The sequence below is a fragment of the Bos javanicus genome, chromosome 10, assembly GCF_032452875.1.
Source record: "Bos javanicus breed banteng chromosome 10, ARS-OSU_banteng_1.0, whole genome shotgun sequence".
Taxonomy (NCBI): domain Eukaryota; kingdom Metazoa; phylum Chordata; class Mammalia; order Artiodactyla; family Bovidae; genus Bos; species Bos javanicus.
The window spans coordinates 21,341,902-21,354,057 of NC_083877.1; positions in this window are offsets into that span (position 1 = coordinate 21,341,902).

A 12,156-nucleotide genomic window follows, 5' to 3' on the forward strand; every position below is an offset into this window, starting at 1 on the left:
TGGAAGGAGCGGAATCTAGAATTGTTAGACAGGGCGCACTGAGATGGGGGCAGATTCTGGGGGACATTGTCATTGCAGATGCTGGAAGGAAGTCCAGACCAGGCTGGCAGCAGATAAAAGGAATCAGTCTATTAAAGCAGTCAGAATTAGAAAGATATTCTAACAAGAGGGCACTGGAAATCCAAGCAGGCAAGTGGAAGCAATAGATACAACTTATTGAGCAGTCACTGTTTGTTGGACACTGGGCCTATAACTCCATTTTTTCCCCTTCTTTATTGAGGAGTATTTGACAAATAAAATTTGTATATATTTTTACAAAATGATATTTTGATATATGTATATATCGATGTAGTATGTATACACAATCAAGTTGACAATCTAATTAATGTATCTACCACTTTACATAGTTACCCTTCCTTTTTTTTTTTTTTTTTTTTGTTAGAACAATAAAGATCTACTCTCATATCAAATTTCAAGTACACAAAACAGTACTTTTTTTTTCAAATGTTTATTTATTTGGTTGCTCCCAGGGTCTTAGGTGAGGCACTCGGGATCTTCGTTATAGCACGCAAGCTCTTCAGTTGCAGCATGTGGGATCTAATTCCTTGACCAGGGGTGGAACCTGGGCTCCTGTATTGGAGTTTTGCTTCCTGCACTGAAGCTCAGAGTCTTAACCACTGGACCACCAGGGAAGTCCCACAAAACAGTACTTTTAACTACAGTGACCATGCTGTACATTAGTAAGATGACCAGAATTTACATCCTTCATATCTGAAACTTTGTGCCCTTTGATCAACATTTCCCCTCCCTCCCCAACCGCTTCGAACCACCGTTCTATTCTTTGAGTCTAAAAGTTCATCTTTTTTAGATTCCATACATAAGTGAAATCATGCAGTATTTGTCTTTCTGTATCTGGTTTATTTCACTTAGCATAACACCCATCAGTGTTATCCATATTGTCACAAATGATAAGATTTCTTTCTTTTAGAGCTGGACCATATCCTTCATCCATTCATCTAACAGTGAATGCTTTGGTTGTTTCCATGTCTTGACTATTGTGAAGAACGCTACAGTGAATATGATGGTATCTCTTCAAGACAGTGATTTCATTCCCTTCGACTATATATCCAAAGAAGGGTTTTCTGGATAATATGGTATTTCTATTTTTAATTTTTTGAGGAACCTCCATATTGTTTTTCATAATAGTTGTACCAATTTTTTTTTTATAACTTCATATACATAATCCTTAGACTTCCCTGGTGGCTCAGACAGTAAAACATCTGTCTACAATGCAGGAGACCTGGGTTCGATCCCTGGATCAGGAAGATCCACTGGAGAAGGAAATGACAATCCACTCCAGTACTATTGCCTGGAAAATTCCATGGACAGAGGAGCCTGGTAGGCTACAGTCCATGGGGTCGCAAAGAGTCGGACATGACTGAGCGACTTCACTCACTTACTTAGTTATACATAATCCTTAAACCAAGTACATGGGGTAGGTATTACCATCCACATTTTACAGTTAAGACTGAGAGTTAGTGCTGGAATTCAATAATAGTTCTTCTTGGGCCTGCGCTCTTTTCTCTACATTAGTGCTTCCCCAACTTTAACGTACATTAAATGACCTGGGAGGTCTTGTAAAACTGCAGATTCTGTTAAAATGCAGAAAGGTAACTCAGGCCTGGATTGGGGCCTGAGATTCTGTAGTCCTAACAAACTCCCACTGATGAAGCTATATCAGTCCATTGGATCATACTTTGAGTCATAAGACTCTACACGGTACTTCACTTTTTTCTAAGAGGGGTTAAGTAACACCTAGGTCACACAGCTAGCCTATAAGCCAGGGGTTTTGACCATAGGCCTCTCTGGTCAAAACCAATGCTCAGGGCTTCCCTGGTGGCTCAGTGGAAAGAATCCGCCTGCCAGAGTTGGATCCCTGGGTCAGGAGGAACCCTTGGAGAAAGAAATGGCAACCCACTCCAGTACTCTTGCCTGGGAAATCCCATGGACAGAGGAGGTTGGCAGGCTAACATCCATGGGGTTGCAAAGAGTTGGACATGACAGCAACTAAACAATAACGACAACGTATTCCCACTTAATGAGGATGTATCAGTCCGTGGATCATACTTTGAGTTATACGACTCTGCACAATATTTCACTTTTTTTCTCAAAGGGATTAAATAACTCACCTAGGTCACACAGCTAGTCCATAAGCCAGGGTTATTGACCACAAGCCTAATTGATGTCAAAACCTATGCTCTTAGTGATTAAGATATGCTGGTGAGTATGTGTACTCAGTCATACTGACTCTTGGAGACCCCATGGACTGCAGCCTGCCAGGCTCCTCAGTCCACAGGATTTTCCAGCAAAAATGGAGTGGGTTGCCATTTCCTTCTCCAGGGGATCTTCCCGACCCAGGGATAGAACCCAAGCCTCTTCCATCTCCTCCACTGGCAGGCAGATTCTTGACCACTAGCGCCACCTGGGAAGTCCTTTAAGATATTCTGTCTCCCTCTATTTGCAGGAAACAGGACCCCCAGCTTCGAGTCTGGGACCAGGGGGAAAATCCAATCCCTGAGAAGTAGACAAGCACCAGAGAAACTAAGGGGGTTACCAAGACAGGGCCTTTGCCAGAGGGAACAAAACCAGGGCTCAGTTACCCGTCTGGGGCACAGGGTGGGGCCCAAGTCTCAGGAACAAGATAGAAGCTGAGTTCCCAGAACTACAGAACAGTGGGAAGGATGACTTGATAGTGATACACCAAACGTGGGCAATAGCTTGTTCTACCCCTCCTGCCTGGAGCCTAAAATGGAGTGAAAGCCCGGAGCCGGACAGATCCTGCCTATGTGACAAGGTCACGCAGGAGAGGAGAAAAAGCTCACAGGGGCGGGAGCCACATCACCTCCACACTCTCCTCCCTGGGATCCTCAGCATGGCCTGGAGAGGCTAGGCCTCCCCAGGGCTCGCCAGCATCCTTTGGAACCACTGACCCTAGCCCCTGCATGCTCCCTTTCCACCTTCTCTTCTCTTGATTTCAAGCCTTCTTCCCACCTCGATCCTCTACAAACTCCCTGTTTAAAAGACAGGATGTTTCAATATTTCAGATCCTTATCCTATGGACCTTGTTCTGTCAGGATTCATAAAAGTTACCTTAAATTTTTCTTTTTCCATCACCTTAAATTTTGCCTTGCTCCCTTTGAATGGCCAGGGTATAGGTGTCTGGGAAGAGGCAGAAGCCAGCGATGCTTAGTATTGGCTCAGTCTGGGGTGTTTGGTGGGAATGGGGGGCCTGCAGGAGTAGCACAGAGCAGGATGAGAATAGGTGCAGGGTATTTCGGATGCCTCCGGCCTTGTATTTTCATAGCAGGAATCCAGCCATCCATGCCACACCAGCTGTCGGATCAAGGGCTGCATCAGAGTCATCAACTATATTAGGATCTTGGTCAGAACTTTTGATTGGCTTCTGGCTAGAGGTCATTTCAGAACTTCCACAACAAAGGGCAGGTATAAGTGTGACCTAAAGGATAGGTTACAGATCCCCCAAACAGAAAAACAACCAGATACATTTCTGAGCATGAAAAATGTGACAATTCAGAATTGGCTTTGCAAAATAAATGATCAGACATCATTATATCATTGCTACAGTTGTAGGGGGAGAAAATCTCTTTTTTATAGCAGAGACAGATATAGCCTCTGCCGTATTAGGAAATTTCTCATGACTCCAAAGTCCACCTGTACTCCTGCACTTCTGCCCCCAGGGGGGGTCCCTCGGTACAGTGACCCCTCCTCCAAGAGGAGGATATGAGCTGAGACAAAAAGGGGATGTTTGTTGGCATCTGTTACACATCCTCCTGAGCCTCTTGGACTCATTTTTTTAATTCATTTTGGCTCTTTTTTGAGATTTTATTACTGTTTAGCCTCTAGAGAGACTGGTACTCATTCAAAATGCAAGTTACTTGAGGAGGGACCCCTGGAATCATCCATGACCTAAGGAGTCTCCAAAACTACAAACATTCCTTTTTTTTTATATCCCAGAAAAAGAAAAATCCCCAAATGTGTATTTTACACACATATATATAGCAGTATATCTGGATGGATACACTCCCAACTTGCAGAATAGGACTGTGAATAGGGGAGAAGCTTTACCTTGCTTGCCTGGTAGAAGATTTATTGTTTGTATTTTTGAAGTATTAATAACAAGCATACTTTTATAATATGGGAGGAGGGAAAAAACAGGAACGGAGGGAGGAAGAAATGAGAATGATTTGAGAGACAGAGGAAAAGTAGAAAGACCAAAAAAAAAAAAAAAGAGGGAGGGAAAGAGGGAGGAAGGAAGGAAAGGAGAGAAAGACAGAGATTAAAAAAAAAAAAAACAACAGGAACAGAAAGAAAGAAAGGCCTCCTCCACCCTCTCCCTGAATAAGATCCAGGGAATCTCATCTATGTCCCTTACTCTGCAGGAGCAATTGGAGCCCTCATAGGAACAGAGAACAGCAGCTGTTTACCCTTTTTGGCACATTATTCATCATGCATTTATTTTATTTAGATTCATCAGAGTTGAAAGACCTCAAGATAAAAATATACATAATCACTTCTGGCCATTTAAAATATCAAAACAATGAACAATATTTAGAGACCAGAGGCAAGAGGGAGGACAAGGGGAAAACAAAAAAAGAATATATTGGGCAAGAAAGAAGCAGTAGTGTCAAGTAAATATTGAGAAATAGCAGTCAGCCTAAAAATCCTGGAAGCTGCTGCTCCCTGTCAAGCTATGACAACCTTGTTCCCTGGAGGCTGGGCCCAAAAGGTCAACATAGGAGCCTCTGTCTCCCTTATTTCCCCCAGATGCACACAGCTCTGCACAGTGGCTGCTGGAGGGGTTGCTCAAGACCCAGCCCTTTCAGGACCCACGTCCAGCTCACTGGTGATACGCAGGAACCTTCCCTAATGGCCCTTCCCTCTCCCTGCCCTGCCTCTGCATTCCCACATTTGGAGACTCAAAACTTCAGCTATTTTACCCATGTTAAGTGTTGCCTCTCTGGACCTGTGATCACGTGGGCCATGTGTTCATTGATCTGAAAACTCTTTGAGAACGAAGGGGCCTCTGACTTGCCTCTTTCCCCCGTGGAGCCTAGGTGCTGCCTGGTCCAAAGGGTGTGCAGTGACCTTCCTGTCCTCCTCCCGCCTTCTCCAGTGACAGTGCCAGAAGGCAGGAGGACCCTGGTTAGCAGATGACCATGCAGGCATGCAGGCATGTCTGTCTAATTCTAGCCAAGGGCACGGGGGGAAGGACGGAGCCCAGGGACCTGTGGCCTCTCCGCTAAGAGGACAGAGGGCTAAGAATAGGACAGGAGATTAGGGAGGGATTGGAACTGCATTGTTATCTCACAGGAATGGCGTTTGTTCGGGAGCGTTTTTTTTCCAAGCTCTTCTATGAGCCACCCCACCCTCTCCTCTGCCCAGTATCTGTAGGAGCACCCACCACATGTCTCTCACCACTTCTCTTTCCATCTGCTCTGCTCTCCGAAAGTGAAATCACTCAGTTGTGTCCGAGTCTTTATGACCCCATGGACTATATAGCCTACCAGGTTCCTTCGTCCATGGGATTTTCCAGGCAAGAATACTGGAATGAGTTGCCATTTCCTTCTCCAGGAGATCTTCCTAACTCAGGGATTAAACCCGGGTCTCCCGCATTGTAGGCAGACGCTTTACCGTCTGAGCCACCAATGTCCATCCATTCCCGGCCCCTCCTCCTGTCCCCGGTTCCTCTCCAGCCCCATCCTAATTCCTCATCATAAATTAAATTCCTGCCCCTTCACCTATTTTCCCTCCTTCTCTGCCCGGATCCGCTTCTTTCCAACTCTTCCCATAAGTCCTTCCCATTCATCCTTTTCCCCACCTTTGTCTCCTGCCTGGCCCCTTTGCCCACCACCTCTCCGCCTAAGCTTCCCACACTCTTCAGCTTGGAGTACCAGGTTTTCCAGGCTGCTGGCCTTTGCCTCCCCTCTCCTAACTTTTTTGGACCAGTATTTTGTCCACTTCTCCCTCTGTCCTGTGTCTCCTCTCTCGAAGCTGAACTGGACAAGCAGAGGCTGAGGCGGGCTGACAGCCTCCACTCTCCTAACAGCTAGAAGCCATCAGCACCAGACACCAGGCAAAGGGACACCTCTGAGAACAAGACCCAGGACATGCAGGCCATAGGAGACACCTCCCCGAACTCAGCCACAGCTATTCTTAGGAACATAGTACCACAAAAGGGCCTTATGCTCTGTGTCACCCTCCCAACCCCCCACCCCCCTACACACACAAGGAGCTGCTCTTGGCAGAGGCTGTAATCTCAGAGAAAAGGGGCCCAGGCACGGGAGGCTGGGCTGGACACTCTGCCCCCTGCTCTGACTTCTCAGCGCCACGAGGCTCTGCCCTTGAGACAAGGTCACCTCCCACCACAGCGCACAGACATACAGCTCTGCCGCTCTGCTCTCTCTGCAGTCTGAAACACCAACAGAGGTGAACCTCATCTCTGCCACCTCACCCCTTACTCTTCCGTTGCCCACGCACCCTTTCCTGGCTCTTCCCCACTCCCAGCAAACCAACTCCCTCCCTGTCTTACTTCCTCCCCACTCTTCCTGCTCAGTATGGGTCAGGCTCTTTTTTTATCTAGTCAGTCCAAAGTCCCACAATAACTGTCTCTTCTTTCCTTGCTGCAGGTGGGAAGCTGAGACCCCAGCTCTGGTCCCTTGAGACATCAAGGAGCCTGACCAGCTCTCAATCCCTGGTCTGGTTCATGGATCTGGTGTGACCTGGCAGTCAGGTTGCCAGCTGCCCCTGAAAAGCTCCCTCGAGAGGAAACAGCAGCCCGCTCCATAGCTCCTTTGTTGCAAATCAGACCCAGGGAGGTTGCTCACCACCCTCCCCAAGGGCAGGAAGCACCTTCGTGATGTGTGTACCTCTCTGTGTTCTTAATGAGTTTCTAATATTTGGATAGAAGTTTCGGGTGTATGTAGCAGAGACAGGAATCAAAGCCCTGCACTAAAACCCAGGCTTGCAAACCCAGCAGCAGGAATGCTGCCCAGCATTGCACGGTGGGCAGAGAGAAGGCCTCCACCTTCCATACTCTCAGAACACCAGCGAGAGCCCCGCTCCTGAAGACCAGCCATTATCCCACGGCAGGTTACGGGTTCAGACAGGCAGGGATACCTGTATTGTCAAGCCAGGAACATCATCTTTCCAGGTGAAATAAAAATTCTGAGGCATAAGCAAGCAGAAGCAGCTGAGTCACGGGTACTACTCATGTTTTCAGATCACTTTGTAGAGCTACACTTCTGCCCTCCAGCCCTGGGCTGGTCCTCATGCCATGGAACACAGGAGGCCCAGACGTTTCTCAGGCCAGTCGGGGAGGGCCACAGGATGAGAGTGTGGCTGCCCCCATGTTCCGCTGTGATCTCCCTGCATGCATCTCTGGGGATAAGGAGTGAGCAGGATGAGAATCCTCCCATTTGCAAGCCCACTTCATGGAGGCGGGCACCTCAACCCTCCAAGTACTTCCAAACTACCCCTCTGGCTTCCAGAAGGAGAGAAGCAAAAAAAAGAAAAACAGAACCAGAAAATGTAAAAGGGACTGGAGAACGAAACAAGGGTCTATTTTATCATCCCCCTTCACAAGTACAGGATTGTCCGATTTTCAAAACAAAACAAATCATGTTATTTGGCCTCTTCCCCTTCTGGTTGCTATCTAATCTCTCAGCTCACTGCCAAGCTCCTCAAATGCAGGGCTCACACCCACTGCCTCCACTTCCTGTTCACTCATCCTTTTCTTAATACCTCTCTGCAGCCTGGATCTGTCCTGAGACTGCAGAAGGCGGTTGCTCCAGGATAACCCGAGTTCCTCCTCTCTGCCTCCCTGACATTCAGTCTGTCTTTGGCATCTGACACCATGGCCACCTGCTCCTCTTGAAGAACTTCTTCTGGCTTCGAGGAAACTGCCCTTTTCCTGTGCTCCTTGCCTTCTCCGTGCTCTCCAGTCTGACAGCCACCCCCCGAGGCAGTCGGTCTCACGTACCAGCCCTGCCCACCAGAATTCCAACTTCCTACAAGGATGCAAACCATCTTCATCAGATTCCCCACTGTTACCTCCAACTCCCCTGAACCAAATACTCTGTCCTCTTCCTGCTTGTCTAAAAGCCTGCTCCCCTTTGCTGCTGCTCCCATCCTTCCCAGGATCACACACTCATGAATCTTCCTTCCTCATTTCCTGCATCCGATCTGTCAGCAAGGCATTTGATTTCTTCCTTAGACACTACCGTGTGTAAAACGGCTATTGGAAACTGCTGTATAACAGTGATCTCAACTTGGTGCTCTGTGATGACCTAGAGAGGTGAGATTGGTAGGGGGTGGGGGGTGGAGGCAGCGAGGCTTAAGAGGGAGGGGAAATATATATACATATAGTTGCTTCACTTTGATATACAGCAGAAACTAACACAACATTATAAGGCAATTATACTCCAATAAAAAATCAATTTAAAAAAAGGAAACTCTTCCAGCCTCGCCCTTTCTTTCCTTTTTGCATCTGCTCTCCCCACTCTTCTCCTGACTTTGATGGTTATCCTAGCCTCCTCTCTGGTCTCCTTGCTTCCAGCCTCTTCTCCCACCAAGGAAGAATGAGACAGGCTAGCAGCTGGGAGAGAGGCATTCCTGGTGAGTTCATCAAACAGTCTTGGCACTGGCTACAGATACAGCTCTGACTGTACCACAGGTGTTTTGCAGAGATGTATACATACCCACCCTGGAGGAGGGGATGAAAACTCACTCCAGTGTTCTTGTCCGGAGAATTCTGTGGACAGGGGGAGTCTGGCAAGCTACATCCATGGGGCTGCAAAGAGTCAGTCACAACTGAGCAATTAGCACATATACACACACACGCCCATGTTTGTGTAAAGTGTGTAGGCACATGTGCTTGTGTTCACTCACTTGTGTTTATGTGGGAGTGGGGGTGGGGAGACAGGTGACCATCCCAGGGAGGCCTGCTGAAGGGGACTTCGGACCAAAAAACACAGAGAACACCTTTTCGCCTTGGGAAGGAGTGGCTGATTTCTCAGCCTTTTGGTTCCTCACTGAGAATTACCATACACTCCTATTAAATCCTACGGTCTGTCTATATCCTGGGCTGATTCAGGCCTGACAGCCCCAGGATACTGCCCCAGAGATGCCTGTGATCAGAGCAGAGGGCCTCGAGTAGGGGAGTGGGGGTCTGTGCTGGGTCCCCAACTGGGGTCTGGAGCAGAGCAGGCAGCGCTCAGGGCTCCAGGTCTAACACCAAAGTGCTCAGCAGGTGCGGCTCTCTTTAGTCGCGGTGAGTGGGGGCTGTTCTTTGTTTCAGCGTGTGGGCTTCTCATTGCGGTGGCTTCTCTAGCTGCGGAACTCAGGCTCTAGAGTGTGCAGGCTTCAGTAGTTGTGGCAAATGGGCTTAGTTGCTCCATGGTTTGTGGGATCTCCCGGGACCAGGGATCAAACCCATGTCCCCTGCATTGGCAGGTAGATTCCCAACCACTGGACAACCAGGGAAGTCCTGGTCTTTAGCCCCTGACTATCCCCATGTTACAGATGATGAAACTGACTCAGGGAGGTTCCATAACTGACATCAATCACACAGCTGGGAAACAGAGGGGCTGCGTTTCAAAGTGGACCTTTGTGACCGACTCCAAAGCTTGCCACGGTGGCCCTCGTAAGCTCTCTGACCTCCAGCCTGGATCCAAACTATTCACGCCCCATCAAGCGTCTCTTTTAGTGAGTTGTGCCCCTCTAAACACTCCCCGAGGGTAAGATCTACCTTTCCCAGCACCCCAAACTAAACAGGGCCAGCCTCAGCCCCTTCCAGCTGTCCACTGTCTGTCGGAAAGCAGAGACTCTGGACAAGGGGGTGGGGGCAGGGTGCAGAGGGGCGCAAAGATTTGGAAGCCAGCAGGAAGACAAAAGAATGACAAGAAGGAGCAGCTGTTTGCAAAGGGAAACCTGAGACGGGCACAAAGCTCAGGCCTTAAGCCCAGGCTCGTGTGCAGCCAGGGTAGGGGTCTCCCCAAGGTCAGAGACTCTGGGGGCAGGCAGATTGGAGTGCTGGGCCCCACTCCAGGCTGCGTCCCCCCTCCCAAATGCGCAGACAACCGTGCCCCCTTCCTCTTCCTGGTCGAAGACCCCTGCCTATTTCTGCCGCTCTCCTGCTCCCATCCCATGGGTTTGGGGGCTCCTTTCTTATTTCCCTCCTTTCACACCGAGGTCTCCTTTAACTTGCCCTGCTGCGCCCCTCCTCCTCCCATTCCTGGTAGTAATTTTAGCAACTTTTCCTCTGAACTCCCGCTGGCATGTTCACAGCAAATGGCCCCTGCTTGGGCCTGACACTTGATCAGGGTGGTGACAGAGCCCAGACAAAGCAGTCACAATGCTGGGGAGGGGAGGGCAGGGGAGGCAGATTACCTTCCTTCCACTCCAGGCCTTATTTGGTCTACCTTGGTGAAGCTGTCCGCCCTCCAGCCCCTCTTTATTTATAGCATTTTGCTCTGCTCTTCTTTGTCTTATCTGCTATCACTCTAACACACCCTGCACTCTCCCCATGCACCCCCACACAGGGGGCCCCTGGCCCCTCACTCCTCCCACCAGGAATGTGCATGTGAGCAAAGGCACTGGCTCTAAGTTCAGGCCTGGATTTCACGTCTTCAAACAGTTGAGTAGAGCTGTGCGGAGGAAGGATCTTTATATTGGTCACTGTCACATCCTGATCGACTGAAATAATGCCTGGCACGTAGGTGTTCAATAAACACTAGTTGAATGAAGGAGTCAGCAAAGCTGTGGTCTTCAAACTGTAGCGAATAGAAGGAAGAGAATCCAGATGGAGCTAAGTGTAGGTGCCAGAGGGCTGAAGAAAGAGTGGGGATATTTAAGGATGTCAGACCCTCCAATCTGGCTTCAAACTGGGGCACTGGGGCAGCAAGCCTAGAGACCCGCGAGTTCTCTTTCCCTCTTCATAAGCTCTCTTGAGAAGAGTAACACTGTAACACCAGTAGACCGGATCCCCCCAACTCAACAGGAGGGGAACAAAGTACCATTGATTTACTAACTGTAGAAAAGGCTTCCCAGTTCCACACCACAGATGCTGGCCCGTGATGAAGACACTGGCTTTAAAATGGCTCAGCTGGCTCCCAAGCATCCTTTGTGAATCTCAGTTGCCTGCATCTGTATCTGAGCCCTGGGAACTCAGGGAGGGGCAGCCACTTTCGCTTAGAAAGCTCGAGGGGGTGGATAAAAAGAAACTCTGCCCTTCGTGGCCAGTCCCTGAGGTCCCTACCAGTGGACCTAATCCCTCAGCACCTGGCAAGGCCTGGTCGGGACCCTCAGAGTTTGTTCTGCTGAGCAGTGCCTGTAGGGGCTGCCTCAGCGGCTGCACACCTTGGCACCTGGGAGCTGCGCTGCACTGGCTGCACAGCCCCTGCGTTTCATGGTCGGCCTCCCATAGCCCAACTAATGCCGCCCAGACTGAGTCGTGGTTACCAGGCAGCCCCCACCAAGGCCCCCACCTGGATCGCCCTTCCCTGCTGCACCCACCGCACCTTCAAAGTGCACCTGCGCCCCATCCCCCTGCCTGCAGCTCTCCTTCCAAGCGGACAGTAATCAGATGGATCAGTCCGCATGCGCTGAAGAGTTGTGACTGGGAGGGAGGGGGAGCTTCAAACCAGACCACGCAGTGGTTGCCTGGACACGGAGCCAGTGAAGCTTAAACACTGGAGGAGCGTGGCATCGGCTGTGTTCTGTGCTCACGGGCTGAGCCCCAACTCCCTTTGCTCCCCTCCCCTGTGAGTGCTCCTCAGGCCCTCAGGAAAGTGGGAGATCTTTCCAGTCCCTCTACCCACCTTGCCTGAACACTAATCTCACCAGAGCTGGAGAGAGGTCACCCCTACAGAACACAAGCGGGGTGCAGGCAGGCACAGCCCCTCCTAGATCACAGCAGCTGTGTTGTCTAGGCCCTGAGGTGGGGCATTTAGTGCCTGTGGTCTGGGCTAGGAAAACAGGCAAAAGGCTCCAACCAAAGACATCCAGAGCCAGCCCTCCACACACAGCCCTCCGCACACAGCAGCATCCTGGGCTGCTCGGACCCCCAGCCCTCTTTCT